This window comes from Schistocerca piceifrons, chromosome 2 (assembly GCF_021461385.2).
Source record: "Schistocerca piceifrons isolate TAMUIC-IGC-003096 chromosome 2, iqSchPice1.1, whole genome shotgun sequence".
NCBI classification, from domain to species: domain Eukaryota; kingdom Metazoa; phylum Arthropoda; class Insecta; order Orthoptera; family Acrididae; genus Schistocerca; species Schistocerca piceifrons.
Window position 1 is genome coordinate 785,938,237 of NC_060139.1, and position 22,326 is coordinate 785,960,562.

Consider the following 22,326-nt stretch of genomic DNA (forward strand, 5'->3'; position numbering starts at 1 on the left):
CACTCACAGAGCATCAGTTATGCTGGATTGGCCACGGTCTGTGGCTGGTCCGAGGTGCACCGGGCTAGGAACTCCGAAGCGTGGCTCCTCGCTTCAGCAGTGAGCTGCTGCGATTTCAGAAGCGACCGCGGAAATTTCTGCGGCTATTATTCTAAGCCGTTCCTCAACTACAGCTCCCGCCCGTCAGAATTGAACTTTAAGTTCCGCTCTTGTCCCTCTAACCGAATTCCGCGCCGCCGCCGACGTAACTCATCTGCATGTTAAGTGGCACTTTAATGAATAAGTAAGTACAGTCGGCCCTAAACAAACCCCGCTGTGGTGTCCGCGGCCCGCCTATATTTTGAGCGCAGGGAGCGGGGGCTCTGAATAAGGCATGAGCTCCCCTTCTAGCCCTGCCTTGCCGAAAAACGCTGTCCTGTTGTCCCGTGGGAGGCCAGGCGCGACAATTTGCCAGATTTCTGCGGATACCCTCCGGCTCTTAAAGGGAGAACCTCCTGCTCTCCACAAGAAAAGGGAAAGACCAGCAGCTGACGTACAACTAGGAGGTGTTAAGGTGTATCAGAGACATTTATCCCATTTTAAAAAACCTATATTTTCCACAGAATGAAGATAGAAACGCGGGTAAATTATAACTTATACGTCAAAAACCACGTAGCCATTTGGAGGCTGTCTCTTAATATACACTCCTGGAAATTGAAATAAGAACACCGTGGATTCATTGTCCCAGGAAGGGGAAACTTTATTGACACATTCCTGGGGTCAGATACATCACATGATCACACTGACAGAACCACAGGCACATAGACACAGGCAACAGAGCATGCATAATGTCGGCACTAGTACAGTGTATATCCACCTTTCGCAGCAATGCAGGCTGCTATTCTCCCATGGAGACGATCGTAGAGATGCTGGATGTAGTCCTGTGGAACGGCTTGCCATGCCATTTCCACCTGGCGCCTCAGTTGGACCAGCGTTCGTGCTGAACGTGCAGACCGCGTGAGACGACGCTTCATCCAGTCCCAAACATGCTCAATGGGGGACAGATCCGGAGATCTTGCTGGCCAGGGTAGTTGACTTACACCTTCTAGAGCACGTTGGGTGGCACGAGATACATGCGGACGTGCATTGTCCTGTTGGAACAGCAAGTTCCCTTGCCGGTCTAGGAATGGTAGAACGATGGGTTCGATGACGGTTTGGATGTACCGTGCACTATTCAGTGTCCCCTCGACGATCACCAGTGGTGTACGGCTAGTGTAGGAGATCGCTCCCCACACCATGATGCCGGGTGTTGTCCCTGTGTGCCTCGGTCGTATGCAGTCCTGATTGTGGCGCTCACCTGCACGGCGCCAAACACGCATACGACCATCATTGGCACCAAGGCAGAAGCGACTCTCATCGCTGAAGACGACACGTCTCCATTCGTCCCTCCATTCACGCCTGTCGCGACAACACTGGAGGCGGGCTGCACGATGTTGGGGTGTGAGCGGAAGACGGCCTAACGGTGTGCGGGACCGTAGCCCAGCTTCATGGAGACGGTTGCGAATGGTCCTCGCCGATACCCCAGGAGCAACAGTGTCCCTAATTTGCTGGGAAGTGGCGGTGCGTTCCCCTACGGCACTGCGTAGGATCCTACGGTCTTGGCGTGCATCCGTGCGTCGCTGCGGTCCGGTCCCAGGTCGACGGGCACGTGCACCTTCCGCCGACCACTGGCGACAACATCGATGTACTGTGGAGACCTCAAGCCCCACGTGTTGAGCAATTCGGCGGTACGTCCACCCGGCCTCCCGCATGCCCACTATACGCCCTCGCTCAAAGTCCGTCAACTGCACATACGGTTCACGTACACGCTGTCGCGGCATGCTACCAGTGTTAAAGACTGCGATGGAGCTCCGTATGCCACGGCAAACTGGCTGACACTGACGGCGGCGGTGCACAAATGCTGCGCAGCTAGCGCCATTCGACGGCCAACACCGCGGTTCCTGGTGCGTCCGCTGTGCCGTGCGTGTGATCATTGCTTGTACAGCCCTCTCGCAGTGTCCGGAGCAAGTATGGTGGGTCTGACACACCGGTGCCAATGTGTTCTTTTTTCCATTTCCAGGAGTGTAGTTACTTATAGGGATTTCCCTGCTGCAGTTAGCTCTAGAGAGCCCACACATAAAGAAACCAGTGATACTTGAAGTTGCACCTCATTAGCCGATCATTTGCCACGCCATATGAAAGGCTTATTTCAATAGTGGTACAAGTCCATTACCTCCACTTTTCTCCCTATAATGATTCTGAAATTAATAATACAAACAAACAGAAAAAAAGGTTCATCTCTAGCAAGAAGCCATATGGTTGAATATTTCTGGTATCTCAACTGCAGGTTTTTCAGCGCTCATTTAACTTTAGGACCCTGTATCTGACAATGAACAAAAATGGACTTGTACCACTAATGAAATAAGCCCTTCATGTGCTGTCCTCGGATCTCTTTCGATTCATATGTTCTCTGTGCTTTCCGATGGTGGAACATTGTTTTGATGGATCATGGAAACTATCATTAAAACGCGGAAGCGCTGTAACAAATATGCATGGAAAGGCGGCGCAAAGAATCGCCGTTGGAGGGGTCTTGATGCTCGGTTTCTGTATCAGCTAGAAACATGGGGTAAAAAGTTTTTGGTTTAGCCCGGACCAGCGGCCGTATGAATAGCCATTCGGTCTTACTGTACCTATGTTGTAGTACGTTAAGCAACGTTTCAACGACGAATGGGAGCTGGTACCTACGAAAATTTTGCGGATCGATTAATTCCTGATGATGGATGATGATGAGACCCATAGTTCTTTACAGAGCGTAGGGGAGCGACGCTAGGCAAGGTCCTAGTGGAGGTGGTTTGCCATTGCCTTCCTCCGACCGTAATGGGGATGAATGATGATGATGAGGACGGCACAACAACACCCAGTCATCTCGAGGCAGGAAAAATCCCTGACCCCGTCGGGAATCGAACCCGGGACCGTGCTCGGGAAGCGAGAACGCTACCGCGCTGTGGACGATTAATTCGTAGCCCAATTAAAGACTTTAATTGGGCTAAAATTAATGTTCAAATAATGGCACCCTTTGTATGTGCACTGTTCGAATTTTATATACAAAAACAGATATCCTGTATCGAATTTTACGTTCAAAAGCAGTCACCTTTAAATAACGCTGGACTAATGCGGGACTGATGGTTAAAATTTGGTCCACCGGTGTATCGGATCTCGACCTGCTTTAACCGTTTGAAAACGATCTTGCTTCGTTTCGATTTTAGGTGCAAAAAACACGTTTCTTTGCGTGGTTCCAGAAGCGCCGCCTCTATACTTTGACCTTGTGCGAATCGGCTCAAACTTTGTACGATGGTGCATAAACGGATAAAGTCAAAACGAATTTTTTCATCCATTAATCTTTGTGCATTGTCGAGACACGATGGTTTAAATTCGAGGTAATGTTGCACGCAAAATTCGTTCTGTTATGTGAACTGAATGCGCAGAAACGGTTTACAGACAATCAAATATATATAAAATGCATTATTCACATAAATTTCAAAACTTGCTCGCATAAATCTACATTCATTCGGATTTTAATGCGCAAAACACGTTTTCTGTGCGTCGTTTTACACGCGTAGATTTTACGTTTTAGTCCTGCTCGAAACGATTCAAATTTTGTGAGAAGTTAGACAAATAAACGTAATTAATGGTAGTCCGGTTCTTTTGTGAAAGCTTTATTCTTACGATGTAGGCACCATGGTACGAAATACAATAAGAAATCGATCCCCGATCAGTAGTCGACCAACTAGACAAAAATCTATATCGGTTGCCAAGTATGGCGGTCTAATGTCAGAATTAGGGTGTCGTAAAAGCTGGGAACCAGAGTGAAAAATAATTCTGTTATAGCATAAGAACTATGGCGGTCCAATGTCAGAATTAGGGTGTCGTAAAAGCTGGGTACCAGAGTGAAAAATAATTCTATTATAGCATAGGAACAGTCGAATACCCCCCGGGCAGAGTTAGGAATGTAGAAGTGGGAAACTAGCTTTCCGAGTTATCTGGGAGCTTCAAAGAAGTTTAAATCAGAACATCTTGAAATATTCGCGCTTTCTGCGAATTAACCCTACTTTCCCAGTGTAGTGAGCTCTCCTGGCTGCAAGGTGTTGGAACACCTGTATCTTGCAATCTTTAGGCCAAAGTGCATGAGCGTGGTAAACAACGCATGTCATATGGCTGAATAGGATACAGAGTAATAGCTGAAAAAGTTTCTGGCGGGGAAATATTTATTTATTTATTTATTTATTGATTTATTTAACCTGGCAAGATTAGGGCCATCAGGCCCTCTCTTACATCTAACCAGGCATTCTACTTATTTTACATTCATATGTTTTAGTAGGCCTGTTAAACTACATCTAGTACAAAAAGTGAAATAAACAATTTGAAAGGTACACCTGGAAAAATACATACATATAGAGTTTATATTCTTAGGTCACAAGTACTGTTATAATTAGACATTATTGAAGAGACAGATTTTAGATAGGAGTGCTGGCAGCAGGGAGTATGTGGGAGACTCATGGTGAAGGGAGGAGAAGAATAGAGACATGATGAAACATAATTAAGGAAATATAAAGGAAAAGAAGATTGCGTGGCTAATAGAGATAGATGAAGAGGAAGGCATCTCAGGAGCAAGATAGGAGACGCTAGCTTTGCTATTTGACAGATGAGGGGATTGTCCTTGTACATTAATTTTGTGGAGAACTTTATGAGGATGATAGTAGGAAATGCTTCAACTTCTTCTTAAAAGCAGCAGGAGATCGAATTTTGCGCAAGGTAAGGGGCAGTTTGTTCCAGAGGCGGACAGCGGCAACTGAGAAGGAGTTTGCAAAAGTTTTTGTTTTGTGAGAGGGCACTGTTAGGATACCAAATAAGAGTGACCTCGTGTTTCTATTATGATGACATGAAAGGTTTTTAATGTCTGAAGCAAGGTACTGGGGTGCTTGCGCGACGAGGAGTCGGTGGAGTAGACATAGAGTGTGGTAGTCACGCAATTTGTCCGGCCGCAGCCACCCTAGCTAGGAGTATGAAGCACTAACATGATCATATCGGCGAATGTTGCAGGTGTAACGCACACAGGCATTCATGGTTAGCTCTAGCCGTCTTCTGTTTTCACTACTCATGCCTTGTTGAATCACATCACAATAGTGGAGGTTCGGTAGAACGAGTGCTTGCACGAGCTGGCGTTTCAAGTCCTGTGGAAATATGTTCCGAAACTTTTTGAGAGCATAGAGACAAGCAGACGTCTTTCGGCACACTGCGACTGTATTCTCCGCCCAGTTGAGATGCTCATCCAAAGTTACACCCAAGTTCTTCACTGTTTTCTGATATGGTATTGGAGTACCGTCGAGCAGAATAGGAGGTAGCCGTTCGCGGAAATCTGAACTTATTAATTTCTGATGGGCTATTAAGATTACTTGCGTCTTTTTTGCATTTAGTTTAAGCCCCAGGTTTTTCGCCCATCTCACTACTGAAGACAGATCATCATTCATCTGAGCGATTGCAGTGTTTACTTCTTCAGGTCTGACGCTTAGGTAGAGCTGGAGGTCGTCGGCATAGAAATGATATTTACAGGAGGACAGAACCGACGAAATATCGTTGACATATAAAGAAAACAAAAGTGGTCCTAAGACTGATCCTTCTGGGACTCCCGAGGAAACATGTTTCCAGGAAGATATTTCATTTACGCAGACAACACATTGCTGTCTCTGATAGTGCAATGAGATGGTTTGAAAGCTACTTAAAACTTTCAAACCATCTCATTGCACTATCAGAGAAATTAAGCTGTTGCATTTTCCTGAGCAATATGTCAAAGTTAACAGTGTCAAAAGCTTTGCTGAAGTCCAGTAGCGTCAATATTGTTGCCTTTCGATTGTCTATGGCATATTTCAGGTCATCAGTTACTTTAATTAGAGCAGTGTTTGTGCTGTGATGTTTACGGAAACCGGATTGAAATTTGTCATATAGGCTGAATTCATGCAAGTGTTCAGTGATTTGGTCATGAACAATATATTCAAGTGCTTTGGAAACAGCAGGCAGTATGCTAATTGGTCGGTAATCACTAGGCAGTTGCGGGATTTCGATCTTAGGGATGGGTCGAATTAGGCTTCTTTTCCATGCAGTGGGATATATTCCATTCACGAGGGAAAAATTAAATATGTCAGTTAAGACAGGTGCTAACATATCGGCAACATTCTTAATCATGGTTATACCGATACTGTCGTTGCCTATTGCATCAGAAGAGATTCTCATTATTGCTTTTCTTGCCGTATTTGTTGTTACATGTTTTAGATGGAAGGTATCGTTGTTAGTTATCCTGTTTGGGGATTCTTGTGGACGGTAATTATCAGCTGTACTGGTATTCAGAGGTGCAGAGAAGAATTCATTTAATTCGTTAGCTGACACATGAAAAATAGTTTCCGATTTTGCCTTTCCGACCCCCAAGCTACGGAGATTCTTCCATAGAGTCGTGGGCGTCAGATCGCTGCATACAAGGGAGCGAGCGTGCCTGAGTTTAGCATTGCGAATGCATTGTTTCACTCTGTTCCGTAGCTTTCTATATTCTTCGAAACGCTCGGGTTTCGGAGCTGCCTTGAAACGCCTGTGGGTAGCATCCCTATTAGCCATCATCTGACGTAATTCAGCTGTCAGCCATGGAGCAGGAGATTTTCTTACACGGATTGTGCGCACAGGTGCATGTTTGTCATAGAGGGCAGTGAGTTTATCACCAAGTTCATTAATTTTGCCGTCGATTGTGGGTTTTCTGATTATTTGATGCCATGAGATTTCTGAGCAATCGGCTGTTAGAGCGTCAAGGTCAATACGTTTTATGTTCCTACAAGTTATGTAACGCGATTTGATCCTTGGGGGCTGCACAGAGTAGGCCAGGAATATTACATCATGTGCTGAGAGGCCAGGGGCCGATGTTTGACCAACATCTCTTACTTTGTCAGTCTGTTTCGTTGCGATTACGTCTATGACTGTGCGCCGTATGGTGTGTAGGTTGTAATGGAAGAATGTTCATGCTATTGCAACTAAACAGTCTTCTTAGGTTTATTGCGGAGGGAGTGTCTCTTAGCAGGTCTATGTTCAAGTCACCCATTACGATGACATGTTCGTATTGACACTGAAGTGAATGTAATTCCGACTGGAAGGAACTCATTGAGCTTATTTTTGGCGGCTTGTACACGACGTCAGTCAAGAATTTCCGACTTTGTATATTAATTTCAATGAACATGAATTCAGCCTCTTTTTCTTCAGCAGGATTTGACGTACATAAGACTTTCGCTTTAAGATCTGATCGTATATACGCGCCGACCCCGCCACCTCGCTCTTTTGATCTGTCTGCCCTAAGAAATGTGTACCCTGGGAGATGAAAAGATGCAGAGGATATGTGTGGTTTCAACCACGTTTCGGATAAGAGCATTACGTGGTAGTCTAGTTGGTTGAAGAGGAGGCTAAGTTCTTCGTAATGCGCAGGTAAAGACTGGATGTTGCAGTGAGCTGCTAAAAGCTCTGACGCGTTCCGCTAAGCAGCCTGGAGTAGGGTGGCAGGCTGGTTTGTCCCTTTGTTGGGCACTACCTCCCGCGAGGGGCACTGGCCGCTGCTTCCGCCAAGTGACATAACACAGGGGTGTCCGAGATTTTGCGCGCCCTGTTTGTGACACCGCGAGTGCCGAAAGAAAGGCGACTGCTAAAGATTTCCTGAGGTTGCGGGAGTATAGAAAATGGATTAGTGGTATTCGGTGCAAGGAGAATATGACCAAAATAGTGACGGCTGTGTGTCACTGTGTATCCTCTGTCGTAAGAGGAGAAATGTAATTAGCGTATTTGAAACGGCTTAGGGTGGAAATAAGGGAGAAGGGAGTGATTTAAGAGGCCGATGCTGCCAGCAGAGAGAAGTAAGCTTAATAATTAATAGATTATCGTAGGAAGCTAGAATTAAATTGAAATTTACTAAAGTGATACTGGTAGTGATTATCGTAAGAAGCTACAATTAGATTGAAATATGCTAAAGAGATACTGATAGTGATTTTTGTTATGAACAATTTAAACCGAAGAGATGGGTGATTAATGAACTAGAGGAGAGACTAATAATTGCAATAGAACTATTTCAGAACGGAAGAGAATAAACTGAGAAAATGAAAAAAGTATTAGCACTAACTAAAATTAAGTAATGGTTAGAGCTACAGACACAAAAAAAAATAGTGAAAAGTTAATACAGTTACGAAAACAATTAGTTGAAGGTACAAATATGGGTATAATTAAAAAATTAATAAAATTACAAGACTATATCTGAGTATTGGGGCTGTTACAATTGCAAATGGTGTTAAGTTTGCACATTTGGCTCGAGTAGCTTCACTTAATACAATTCAGTTCTGTCATGTTTGTGACTGTCTTCTTTCCAGCTGCTGTCTTAATTATTACTCTGCCATCCTGAGTCCACACATTCTGAAGACCGAAATGGGATATGGCACTGTTTAAAATCTTTAGCCGTTCGTGTGTCAGATCTTCCCTTATTGTAAGCCCTGTCCTTGCTAACTTCTTCTTCTGGGTAAAGATCTCTGCCCTTTTTCGGTACGAGACAAATTTAATTATTATTGGACGAGGTTTGGTGGCACCTGGTAGTTTTCGTCCCACCCGATGACTCCTGTCAATGTCCGCCTTGGTCACTTCAACGCCTAATTTTTCACGCGCAACCTGTATAAGCAGGTTGTCCGTGTCTTCTTCCTTATTCTCTACTACTCCAAACAGTCGTAGACTATTTCGCCTTTGGTACTGTTCTAGTTCGTCAGTTGCGGCAGATAGTTTCACTTCCAACTCTCGTGCCTTTTTCTCGTATTCAGACACAGACTTATTTAGTGCTGTAATTTCGGCAGTATTGGCCTCAACAGTTTCACGCATTTTGGCCAATACTGCTGCCGTTACAGTATCTGATATAGTGCCTGCTATCAGATGGAGATTGTTTTTATCGCGAAGCGCAGCGTTTACCTCAGAGCGGACCAGCTCCGCTATACCGGGAGCCGCGGCCGGACCTTCTGCCAAGAGCAGACCCGCCGCACCTGCTTCTTCCCCGCTGCTGGACGCGCTGCTGTTCACTCTTCTGTTTACCATTTTCTCGAAGATATTGGCGGAGCACAGAAAAAAAATAGCCCTACTGCACAGAACACTGTTGTTTTCACGATTTCCACTTGTACTAGACAACACCCCCTGCGAGAACACCTTCGAATTCAACTAAATTTCGCGAGCCGAACTTAACACGTGTTACACTGCAGCCACCATTTAGTCGATCAAATATTCCTGCAAGTGGATTCATTGTACTAATACTACCAAGTAAAAAGGCGTGCATATGTCAAGATGTTTCGATTCAAAGATCTTTGAAGCTGCCACACAAGTCGAAAAGCCAGTTCCTTCCTTTTACATCCCTAACTCTACCCAGGTCAAAATGGTTCAAACGGCTTTGAGCACTATGGGACTTAACTTCAGAGGTCATCAGTCCCCTAGAACTCAGAACTACTTAAACCTAACTAACCTAAGGACATCACACACATCCATGCCCGAGGCAGGATTCGAACCTGCGACCGTAGCGATCGCGCGGTTCCAGACTGTAGCGCCTAGATCCGCTCGGTCACTCCGGCTGGCTGTCCAGGTCATATACACCATTTTTGTGATACGACAAAAGCATTTTTCAATGTAGTTTTATTATATCTGAGTTATTTTAGAATTTGCTTCGCCCTTTGTATGTGACTCTACTTTAATTGGACAGCTTATTGTACAGATATTACGTGTGCAAGCTCAAACATTAGCTATAATGTGAGAACTCTCTTTCCAAAGTTTAAATAGGAAAGTGTTCTTGGGAAACTAATTTGGTAAGGAAGATCACATCTGTGCTGTGTGTATTCACCCGTCTGTCTCTCGTTCTGCAGATATTCAGAAACGATGACATAGTTTCTTGCTCTCGATGAAAGTAGTGTTTAACGTCTCATTGATGTCAGTGCTTCTTCTAATGCATGTGTCTCCCTTTCTCTTGCTGGTACTGCTGCTGGTGTTCTTAACGTTAACACTGTAATTGTTTTAGTTTCTACAACTAATGTTTTAATTTTTTCTGATGGAAAGCTATAAATGAAAACCACTTTCCATACGATTCGATTCCAACCATACTGATCGCCACATAGCACATAGCAAGTGTACCCTGCACGATGAAGAACCTGTATTGTCCATTCCATAGATGGTGTTCGTATCTTTCTCCATCTGTTCCTGTTTCTGGGCATCAGGAGGGGAAAAACTGGCGTTTTTTCATTTACGTTAAATAATTGATTTCTCTGGCAACAACGGAATTTCTTCGAATTTTTCAGTATTTGTTAACTGTTGAAACTAATTTCGTTTTGAAGCAATCGTGATAACAAGCTTACTGTGTGAATTTGCCATCTGTCGTTCATTCTGCAGATATTCAGAAATGGCGACAAAGCAGCTTGCTTACAATAAAATTAGTGTTTACCATCCCACAAATGCCACAGTTTCTTTAACTGCAGGTGTCTCCCGTTCTTTTGCTAGTATTGCTGCCGCTAATGTTGTTGTTAGCGCTTTTTTTGTCTTGGGGACGTTTATACTACAGTCTCGCTGCTGGCTCCTCGCCGATCGCTGCTGGTACATCACATCGCCGGGAGCCTTGTTGGATTGCAGCCTCGCTGCTCTCCGCTCGCCTGGAGTAATTATCTTGCAGCTGGTCACATCAAATGCGGCACTGCTGGAGGGAACCTGAAGTAGCTTGTCACTGCTCCAGTTTCGGGCATGCGGCCACGGTCGCAGCGCGAAAGCGAAAACAGCTTGATATCATTGCCTGGCGAGGATGGTGGTGGGAAGCTGAATGAGCAGCGATGGTGCAGTTTAAATGGCCGGTAAGATCCAGTGGGCTTGTTTTATCATCGACATACTATGTTAGCGAGCAGCGAGGTGGCAGCATGTATGCACCCTTAGTTCCTGTTACAGCTGCTTTAATCTCTCCTGCTGGAGAAGATGTATTTTCTATTCCACAGCAGGTGTTCATATTTTCTCCATTTGCATCGGTTTCTGGGTCATTGTGTGTGGCAAAAATGGTATTTACTCATAGTAGTTAAATAGCTGATTCCTCTAACAACAGCAGAATCGTTTCGATTATTTCAGTAATATTGTTAACCCAGTTTCCATAAGTTGGTTGGGCTTCTGTCCTGTTTATAATTTGCCTTTTTCTTATTTAGATGTACCCTGCAGTTTATAAAATCAGTTCTTTGCAGCTCAATTGTGATGAATAAAACTGTATTTTCAGATGACTGGTAGCTCTCTCTGTAGATGCCGTTCCACTTCCTGAATTCTTTTTACAAGAGCAGTCGAGACGGTATGCCTTATAAGGGTTACTAATCACAATTCTTGTTCTTTAGTTTACTCACAGTACCTTTCGAAGTTAAAGGTAATTGGTTCAGTTGGTTCTGTCAACTTCATTCACTAAACCAAGTACCGCAGTCCTTCTTAAAATCTGTAAACTCAATTACTTTTAAATATCGTGCACACTATCACAAGATTTTATGAAACATATTCCTTACAATCCATGTTAATAATGTAAAGTTTCGGTAGTTTGATTGCCATTGTTGTCGTGAACCTATTTAATTACGACGACGAAGACCACGTGTTGCTTCGATTTCAGTATTACCGCTTCTTTGTTGGGCAGATAAATTGTTGTTGCTGTGTTCCATGTTTGTTATTGGTTACTTAAGCTCTACGACACTAAATAAGCATCCACTTGAACATGTTTTGCTTAATAAATTGCTTTGCCAAACATTACACTTTATGAATGAGATTTTCACTCTGCAGCGGAGTGTGCGGTGATGTGAAGCCGGCACGGTAGCTCAGCGTGTTCGGACAGAGGGTTACGTACCCTCTGTAACAGAAAAAGAACTGAGTTAATCGATCATCAAAGAACTTAACCGGATGTCTTACGACGTCCGCCCCGAGCAGATACAACGAACAAACGCGGAAAAAATGAGAATTAAAAAAAAGAGGATGGTAGAGCACTTGCCCGCGAAAGGCAAGGGTCCCGAGTTCGAGTCTCGGTCGGGCACACAGTTTTAATCTGCCAAGAAATTTCATTACACTTTATGACATCTGCAGAGTTACTGTATAAGTTAAGTTTTTAACATTTATAGTGGGGAAGAGGCAATTACTTTCTTATATTCTACGTCTGTTTAGGCACTTCAGTGGATTTTGACACTACGGGATGACAGAAATGGTTCTTATTCGTTAAGGTACACAAGAAGAGTACTAAAGTTGTATATGTGAATGAATGCAAAAACACTGCAGGATTAACATTGGTACATCGACAAGAATTTGTTGCGTGTCGGAAACGGCAGACTGCTTGCGATTTAATTTTCTCTGAGTTGATTTCCGTTTTCGCTTTAACTTTTTGCGTCAGATGTATACGTTTTTGTTAGTGCAGTGATTTGTTTCTTAAACGAGCTTCAGGGAATAAATATCTACGTGCTCGTATAGTTTTTAAACTCACTTTGTGTACGCCATATGCCATAAGCATCAATATGTGTTACTGATCTAGTAAAGACCAAATACACCGAAAAACGTTTATTAGCGTGTTTTACGCAGTTTCATGTTGTATTTTTTTTCTAAAACACTATGGCTCTAAACACTATGGGACTTAACATCTGAGTTTATCAGTCAAATGGCTCTGAGCGCTATGGGACTTAACTTATGGGGTCATCAGTCCCCTAGAACTTAAACCTAACTAACCTAAGGACATCACACACATCCATGCCCGAGGCAGGATTCGAACCTGCGAACATAGCGGTCTCGCGGTTCCAGACTGTAGCCTAGAATCGCTCGGCCACAGCGGCCGGCTACAAGTATTTCAGCGCACAATCGATTCTCAGCCCTTGTGAGGCCAATTGAGGAGCTATTTGATAGAGAAGTAGCGGCACCGGTCACGAAAACTGACAACGGCCGTGAGTGAGAGAGGTGTGAAGACCACAGGCTCCTACGTATCTACATCCGGTGACAATTACGGGTTGAGAATGACACGTCGACCGATTGGTACCAATGTGCCTGCAAGGCCTGTTCGGACAGTGTTTGTTTGTTTGTCTGCAGTCCATTACCGCGCTTTAGTAAATTCCGCCACAGTATGGGCGAAACGTGGCTGTGATAGTGATGTTAGCCGCTCTTTGCATAGTGTAGCTAACCTGCTTCCTCGTGCCCTCGTTCATTCCTTAACAAATGTTCATCGGGCGGAGATGGTGACAAAACACCAAAAGAAACAGTTTGGCAATTCGGGTACAACTGTAAGGCGTGATTTTTCTGGAGAGTACAGCGCTGCAAACACGGATCCATAATGAGTGAAAGGATCTCGCATTGAACCGATGGCGTCCAGTGTCGCTTGATATCACGGTATGTGATTATTGTGAGAGCTTGTGAAAGACTTCGTAAAAGTGTCTCCCCTTCTAACAACTTAGACCGAGCATTGTGGTACAAGGGGTAGCACACTCGGGATGGCAGCTGTTCATATCCCTGTCCGGCTATCCAGGTTTAAATTTTGTGTTATTTCGTTCAGTTATCTAAGGAAAATTCGAGGATGGTTCCTTTCGAAACGACATTGTCAGTTACTTGTCATATCCTTACAAAATTCGTGATTGTCCTCTGTGTTTATTGACCTCGTCATCGTCGTCTTCGAATGAGCTTATGGTGAATTGCAACGCCGTAAAAAGCATCAACAGTTAATGCCGTAACTTCTGACATGCTGGCAACCGTATGGGACGAATCTGAATATTGCCCGTTGAAAGTACGAGTAGATTGTATAAGCATGTGTGTAAAATATTATAACTTTGTAAAATGGCGTGGTTTTTTTAAAATAAAAATTGTGTTGTTGTGTGCCTAGGTTCAAATTTGTCTCAGGTCTTCACTCCTGTAGAAGATATAGTCTTGTTAAGTAGGGTCAAACTTTTTGATTAATCCCATATTTTGTTGTGTCAAACAGGAACGAAGGTTCAGTTGCTATGCACCATTTTCCGATGTATGGTTGGAATCCGGAAAAAATGACATGACAGTCTATTTGCTGTACATTTAATAAAGATGAGTGCATAAGTCGTCACAATGTTATATGCAAAACGGAACTATTAGCAAAACAGGACAGACAAAGAGTGCCTTCTGTCAATGATGACGGTAGAACAGAAGAAATCACAACACAATCCTCTCAATATCCGTTAAATTTGGTACCGACAGGGGCCGTTTGCGACTTGTATCACTAAATGCCGGAGTTCGCAGAAATGTAAACTCGGATGCGATGTTTCTCAAAATTTTCATTATAATAATAAATGATTATAAACACCAGGTGATTAAATACTGTATTGTTTTACTTGTTAATAATTATCATTTATCACTAAGTGCCCGAGTTCTCTGCAGTGCAAATCTTGATAGGATATTTTTCATGATTTTCATAAAGGGCATAAAGAATCAATTATAAACACCAAGTGATTCAACAATGTTAATGTTTACTTGTTTATAATACTCATGTATTTCGTAGAACAACGGATAAAATCAGTATGTAGCAGGAAACCAAACCTACTTTATCAAACTAAACCAAGTTTAGTGATGCCCACATGTTTTTAAAAAATAATATAGTCCAAACAATTTATTAATTGAAGTCTTTTTCACATATTTTTCAGTAAAGGTCGCAGAAAAATCACACTTATAAGCCTTTACGCCTGAAGTCAGTACTCTATAGAAGTCTGGAATCCATTTTATGCTCGTATATTCTCCAAATTCGCTCCCCGCCACAGTCGTAGACCAGTGGGGACAGAATTATATTGTGGACGACATTCATCTGCTATTCCATAAGCCCTGGGACACTAATAGAACATAATACAATATCTGTGTGGTAAGAGAAACCTATTGTGATATACCTGCATCCCTTAACGCTTATTTCTTTGCAAATAACCATGGCATCTTCCAACAGCATGACTGTCTGTGCCAAAACGCCAGAACCCTGTGGTTTAAAGAGTATGGTGGTGCATTCACACTGATGTTTTGGCTGGTAAAATCGACTGATGTTAATTCGCTGGAACATATCTGGTACGCTATGGGACCGCTCAGAAACCACCGGAGTTGCGTGACCTGTGAGTAGGATTTTGTGAGGCGTGTCGTCGGAAACCTACCACGGATTTGTCGTATCCAAGCCATGCGGAATCAGTGCTGCGATACGTTCCAAAGATGGACCAACATCCTATTTTACAGATAGTCAAAATATCTTCGCTCATCGGTGTATTGAAGGCAAACATTCCCATCTAAGAGTTAGTGAGTTAATTTTTAGAAAAGCTAAAGGTAAGGAAGTCGATAAACTTTGGTGGATCATTGGTATTTATCTTCTCTTTCTCTGGTTATAACTTAGTGCTCATTCAAAATACAAGTATTTAATACTAAATTCCGAGAGAGATTTAGGGTTTTTCGAGTATATTTCGGTGTTGGCTCTGTCAGTACAGGAAGAGAAAATTTATTCAAAACTAATGCTATTGTCGGTAAACTAGATCAGCTCTGTATTTTATATTTTCACAAAGTATTGTCACAGAACTGTTTAGTGTAATGAATGTTCCAGTACAACCTTCCGAAAATATTAGTATTTCGAAAAACATGTGCTTCCGATACTACACTATTTCCCCCTAAGACAATAGATCTCTAGAAATGGGATACTACAGAAGAAGATACTTCTGATTAATAGTTATGTAGTTCGGATAAATAATGAAGGTATGCTGAATTAGAAAGGTTAGAAAATAAATTGCACTCATCCTGTAACTATAAAATAATTTTATGATTATTCAAATGCCATTTTTATGTTGGGAAAGACAACTTAAACGGAAGAATATCTGTTACTTCTCCCTGGGAAAGACAAACAGAAGAATATCTGTTACTTCTCCCAGTCGATATGGAAAAGTGGCTAGAGACAGGCAAAATGAAAAATAAGTCCCAGATGAAGTGAAATATCGCTTATGTTTGGATGTACCTAAACTATGTAACCCACTCTTTGCCAGCCAACTTTTTCTGACCGAGCGAGGTGGCGCAGTGGTTGGACACTGGACTCGCATTCGGGAGGACGACAGTTCAATCCCGCGTCCTGCCATCCTGAGTTAGGTTTTCCGTGATTTCCCTAAATCGCTCCAGACAAATGCCGGGATGGTTCCTTTCAAAGGGCACGGCCGACTTCCTTCCCCATCTTTCCCTAATCCGATGAGCCCGATGACCTCGCTGCCTGGTCTCCTACCCCAAAACAACCCAACCCAACCATCTTTTTCTGTTTATTGAATACGTGTGGTTCATTATTGACGCAAATCGGTTACTGATATGCCATAATATCTTCGGTCCATGTCAAATATGGGTTTAAAGTGTTCTTCTTCTTGCTCTTGGCTGAATACACATCCCAACAATCTTGTCTTCTAGCATAAAGGGTTTCTTAACCCTTTTTTAACTTTTCTTTTACATGTGCTTCGTGAGACATTAAACGGTTGTTATTCTGTAGCACATCTTACTGCTTCCAATGCCTTTTGCTTAGCTTGGGAACCCCATGATTGACGTAGTGATATTCGTAAATAATTTGATGATAACTTAAGATATCTTAACATACCCCCGTAATAAGAGAAAGTAGTTTTTCGCCAAGCTCATGACTCAGTATAGTTTTTGTGAAATACCGTAGGTACGCATGCAACACCATGCTCTACCAGTGTGTTCCAAAATGCAGCGTATAAAACCAGAATTTTTCCGGGGCACATTCATCGGGTTCTGTTGGTGATAGAAAGATAGGGTCAAGTGTTTCGGATAGTCCTTGGGCTAGGGATCATTTGTGCATCCAACAGAACGACCATCTTACTGTAACTATCCTATAGTAAAGGGTCGAAGTTTAAATATTACACACATTCTCCGGCGTAAGCCAATGGAGCAAATCAGTTGGTTGTTTTGTATGATTATGCAGTGTCCATTAACTTCATGGGTGGTTCCTCAGAAAAAGCTTTTCTCTCCATTTTTTCGTCGTCGGCAACGAATATCTCAATGACCAACAGCAGAAAGTTGCTCAGATTTTGAAGACATATTGTCTAAGCATTTATCTAGAAGTGATATCTTCTCGTTTTGAAAAATCTTCATGCGTTATCGAAAGCACCCCAACAATATGGTTTATTTGTTCCAGAAACAAGCCGCTGATTTCAAGACGGCTGTGAATAACAAGTGGCTGAGAGTTATACGGTGTATTCCTAAAATTGCGATCTCCAACAACGTTGGAAATTTTCTTGATATCTTTATTCGTTTCCGGAATAAAGAGGTTAAGATTTATCGTACTTGTACACTTAAAATCCGGTGTGAGACGGATATGTAAAGTGACGTAGCACGGAGAAATATGCTTTAAGTGTGTCTGTTATCAGAGGGGCTCCCAGGACCCTAACCGATACTCTGGTACAAGTAAAAATTTTGTGAAATTAAAATTCGGTCTGAGGTGTACAATTAGTTTTCCGTCAATTCGATTTGACGTAACCATATTATTAAAATTTTATCGACGCATGAAGTTATTTTCATTTGAGTGGCATGCCCTGCTGTAGCAGTGGAAAGAAGGGAACCAGCGGAAAAATTCACCAATCGGAACATCAAATAGGAGAATATGGTTCTGTTTAATAGATGTTGACCGAAAAGTGGGGTGCCAGACGACTCATTCAATCTTCTCCATCACCCTTAATAATGTTCACAAACTTTTAGTATGCAAACATATTTGCCCTTTTGTGCTTCAAGAGAAGGAGTGGGAATGGAAACAGACGGAAAAGTAGTAAGTATTGCAACATACTAGATAGTGATTGTATAGAAAGAGCGAAGGACACAGTGACAGTGTCAGAGAACGAGAGGGATAGAATGGTAGTGGAACTTAGTTGAGAATGCCTAAGGAATGCTAGGAAAAGAGTAAAGGAGACAGTGCCAGTGGGACGGGAATACAGAGGAGGAGAACGTGGAAGTGGGTGAGAGCCAGCGATAATGAGAGATTGAGTCTATGGCAATCAAAATGAGTAAGAGTGAGATAGCGACAGTGAGAAGGGACAGCAACAGTGAGAAGGACTGAATGAGATTGTAGCAGCAAGAAAGAGAGAAACAGTTACAATGAAAGGAGACAGTAGTAGAAGGAGAGAACGGAGGAGACTGTGGCTGTGACATGGAAGGCAGTGACAGACACAGTGCGAAAACGACAATGAAGAGCGCTGAATGAGAGAGTGAGCATCAACAAGCGGGTTAGGATGTGTATGAACGACTTGCAGCGATAGCCTAGTTGCTGTGATCGATTTACAGTAAGCGGAGCTTTCAGGACTGAGAAGTGAGTCACATATAAAAACGAACGCTAATATTTTTACATGACAAAATTTTTGAGAGCATTTTTAGATGTGCTGAGGGGAAGGTAAAATGAGGCAGCCGGTGCCCTACTTTTAAACAGGAGGGTTTCACCTTTTTTGTGCTGTGTTAGGAGCATTTTTTCGCAGGTAATATTGAACCCAGTTTCAAGGACATGGAAGGACAAATGACATACACGACTAAATACCACGAGAAAAAAACCACACTAATGTACGTCAAACGTATTTGTTTGATAAGCACATTAGGAAATGAAACTGGATTTCGTGAAGAAAAAGTATTACGAAAGACATCGACGTATGTTTATCGAAGTTTTTATAATCGGCGTTTTAATTAATTAAATATATGTCTCTTAAGTAAAAAAATTGTAAAACTCAGCATATATTGATCTCTTGCTTCAATTGCAAGACATCAGTTGCTTCAAAAGTCTCTTCTAAAAAGTAATTTGAAGTTAAGGTTAATAGTAGTCTCACACCAAGTTTTGGAGGATTACTTTATGAGGCGAAAAATGCTCTTGTCGGAGTACAAAAAATAAGATCGTGCTCCCCTTTAAAAGACTCTGCCAGAAAAGTGGGGAACCAGGTGTCTCAGTCTTCATTCCGCCTTCCTCACCAAAAATTTTTGCATGCGAGCATACTTGCACACTTTTCACAAAGGGCATTGCACATCCTTTTATCCAGACCCTCTTTGTAGCTAACTCTTCATAATCAGCGTCTCCCTCTCAGTGCCACTGGCTATAGATGTGTTTCTCCATCGATCTCCTTCTTTCCCATTGATCTACAGTAAATCCCACCAGCACTGTCTCCTCTCTCACTTACTCTGTCTCCTTTTGTCTTTCTTTCCCATTGCTAACGTCGCCGCTGTACCCTGGGCAGATCCAAAATTACTTTTCTCCCATACCCACGTATTTAAAATTCACAAGTCTCGGAGCGCTCAGACCCCCAAAGCATGTGTGTAGTCCCCACTCTCACTGACCGTCAATATCTACTCTCTCTTTGGCTCCCAATGCTGCTATCTTCTTCCATCTCTGTTTCTTTTTCACTGCTCCTCTCTCTCTCTTAACATCACTGTCTACTCTCTCTTTCTCTTCCACTGAAACTGACTTCTTTCTCTTCCACCGTCACTTTCTCTCTGCTATGTTCATTCAGCAGAAAAAGATGCGAATATTTTCGCATGCCAGAGGGTTTGTTGACGAAGGTGGATTGAGGATTGAGGTTCCTGTTTTCCCATTTTTTGTCACAGTCTTTATAGGGGAGCGTATTCGACTTTTGCGTGCTCCAACAGGAACACTTTGCAACTGATTTCCTTCTTCGCCCTGTTACAGCAGGCTGCGCTGCTTATATAAAAGAAATGCGATAGGTCAGTAAAGTTTTGACTTTGTGTTTACCTTATATTATGCATACTCATTTGCTACTTATGTGTGTCACAATTTGTAAATGTACTGATACATACAAAAGAACCTTCCTAGCAGATTAAACCTGTGTGCCAGAACGAAACTGGAACTCGGGACCTTTGCCTTTCGCGGACAAGTGCTCTACCAAGTGAGCTACCCAAGCACGACTCACGACCCGTCCTCACAACTTCAATTCTGCCAGTACCTCGTGTCCTACATCCCAAACTTCTCAGAAGCTCTTCTGCGAACCTCGCAGAACTAGCACTCCTGGAAGAAAGGATATTGCGGAAACATAGCTAAAGCCTGGCGGATATTTCAAGAATGAGAAGGTCCCGAGTTCGAGTCTCGGTCTGCCAGGAAGTTTCTTTTGACATTTTATTTGTATGTATCGGCACATTTACAAATTTTGACACACATGAATAGCAAATGAGTACGCATAATATAAGGTTAACACAAAGTCATCCGCGTGCAAAGCAAGTTCACTTTACACAAAATGCACAGTTTCAGGCTCCATCTACACTACATCAAAATATGTAGTGTTTGATTTATAAGTGCAAAGAATTTAGAATGACAAAATAATTTTTGTGAGATGTCTACGCCGCCAGACGGCACTATCATATGATTTCAAGGTCAAGACAGCCTGTATAGGCGGGAAGTGCCCGATATACAGAGATAACGCGTCGTGAAGATTGGTTGGTGAAAAATGACGAGTAAAAACGTAGTTTCGTGATCTCAGAACCCATGCGATATCTCCATAACCGTTGCCACGTGTTAATTCCACCAGTTAAAACTACATTTACGCCTCACAACGGATGTTGTTGTTGTGGCCTTCAGTCCGAAGAGTGGTTTGATGCAGCTCTCCATGCTGCTCTGTCCTGAGCAGGACTTTTCATCTCCGAACAACTACAGCAATCTTGGTCTCTCTTTTACGATTTTTGACCAACCCCCCCCCCCCCCCATCCCCCACCCCTCCAACACTTCCTCTCAATACCAAATTGGCTATTGATGTGTCAGAATCTGTCCTATCAACGGATCCCTTCTTTTGGTCAGGTTGTGCCACAAATTTCTTGTCACCTCAATTCTGTTCAGTACCTCCTGATTAGTTACGTGATTTGCACACCTAATCTTCAGCATTCTTCTATAGCACCTCATCTTAAAAGCCTCTATTCTATTATTGTCTAATCTGTTTGTCAACCTTGTTTCACTTCCATACATGGCTACACTCCAGACAAATACCTTCAGGAGAAATTTCTTAACGCTTAAATCTATATTCGATGTTAACAATTTTTTTCTTGCAGAAACACTTGTCTTGCCATTGCAAGTCTGCATTTTATATCTTCTCTACTTCGCCCATCATCATTTATTCTCCCACCTAGGTAAACAAGATTCATATACTACTTTAAGTGTCTCGTTCCTAATCTGATTCCTTCAGAATCACCTTATATAGATCAACCACATTCTATTATCCTTGTCTTGCTTTTGCTGATGCTCATCTTATAACCTCCTTTCAAGTCTATGTTCATTCCGTTCAACTGCTGCTCCAGGTCCTTTGCTATCTCTGACAGAATTGAAATGTCGTCGGCAACCCTCAAAGTGTTTATTTCTTTTCCCGGAAATTTAATTCCTTCTCCAAATTTTTCTTTGATTTCCTTTTCTGCTTATTCAGTGTATAGACTGAATTACATTGGGAATAAGCTACAACCCTGTTTCACTCCCTTCTTACCGCTGCCTTCCTTTCATGACCCTCGACTCTCATTACTGTCGTCTGGTTTCTGCACAAATTGTAAATAGCCTTTGGCTCCCTGTATTTTCCTTACTGCCTACAGAATTTCAAAGAGAGCTTTCCAGTCAACATTGTCAAATGCTTTGTCTAAGTATACAAATGCTATAAACATTTGTTAGTCATTCCTTATCCTGTCTTCCACAATGAGTCATAGGGTCAGTATTGCCTCACGTGTTTCTACATTTCTCTGGAATCCAAACTGATCTTCTCCAAGGCCGGCTTCTACCAGTTTTTCCATTTTTCTGTACAGAATTGATGTTAGTGGATTGGAACTATGGTTTACTACACTGACAGTACGGTAGTTTTCACACCTGTCAGCAACTTCTTTCTTTGCAGTTGGGATTATTATATCCCTCTTGAAGTCCCTGGGTATTTGGCCTGTCTCATACAACTCCTAGAGGCCGGGTATTAGGTGCATATTTTATTGCCTAAGTACGATAACTTTGAACCTCTGAATCTCGGTAAGCGATAATGTTATCGGAAAATGTTTCATGATTCCAAGAAACCATCATCTCAAGAAAAAATGGAAAGAATTCGACGGTATGCCATAAATAGAAATTACAGACCTAGCCATCCCCGCAAGTGATACTGATCATGGTTTCTCGGAATTTTCTCAAGTCCGCCCAGGAGCAAATGACGCTTTTTTAAGCCGATTAAGGGCTATCACAGATCTCACCTAATGGGAAAGAACCAA

The 22,326-nt window shown here is 42.6% G+C and overlaps 1 protein-coding gene across 2 annotated transcripts in view; it reads right to left on the reverse strand.

The window, feature by feature from the left end:
* Positions 1-22,326, reverse strand: part of LOC124777382 (suppressor of lurcher protein 1-like) — a 726,507-nt gene that overhangs the window by 180,291 nt on the left and 523,890 nt on the right. The gene's annotated exons all lie outside the window — the stretch shown is intronic.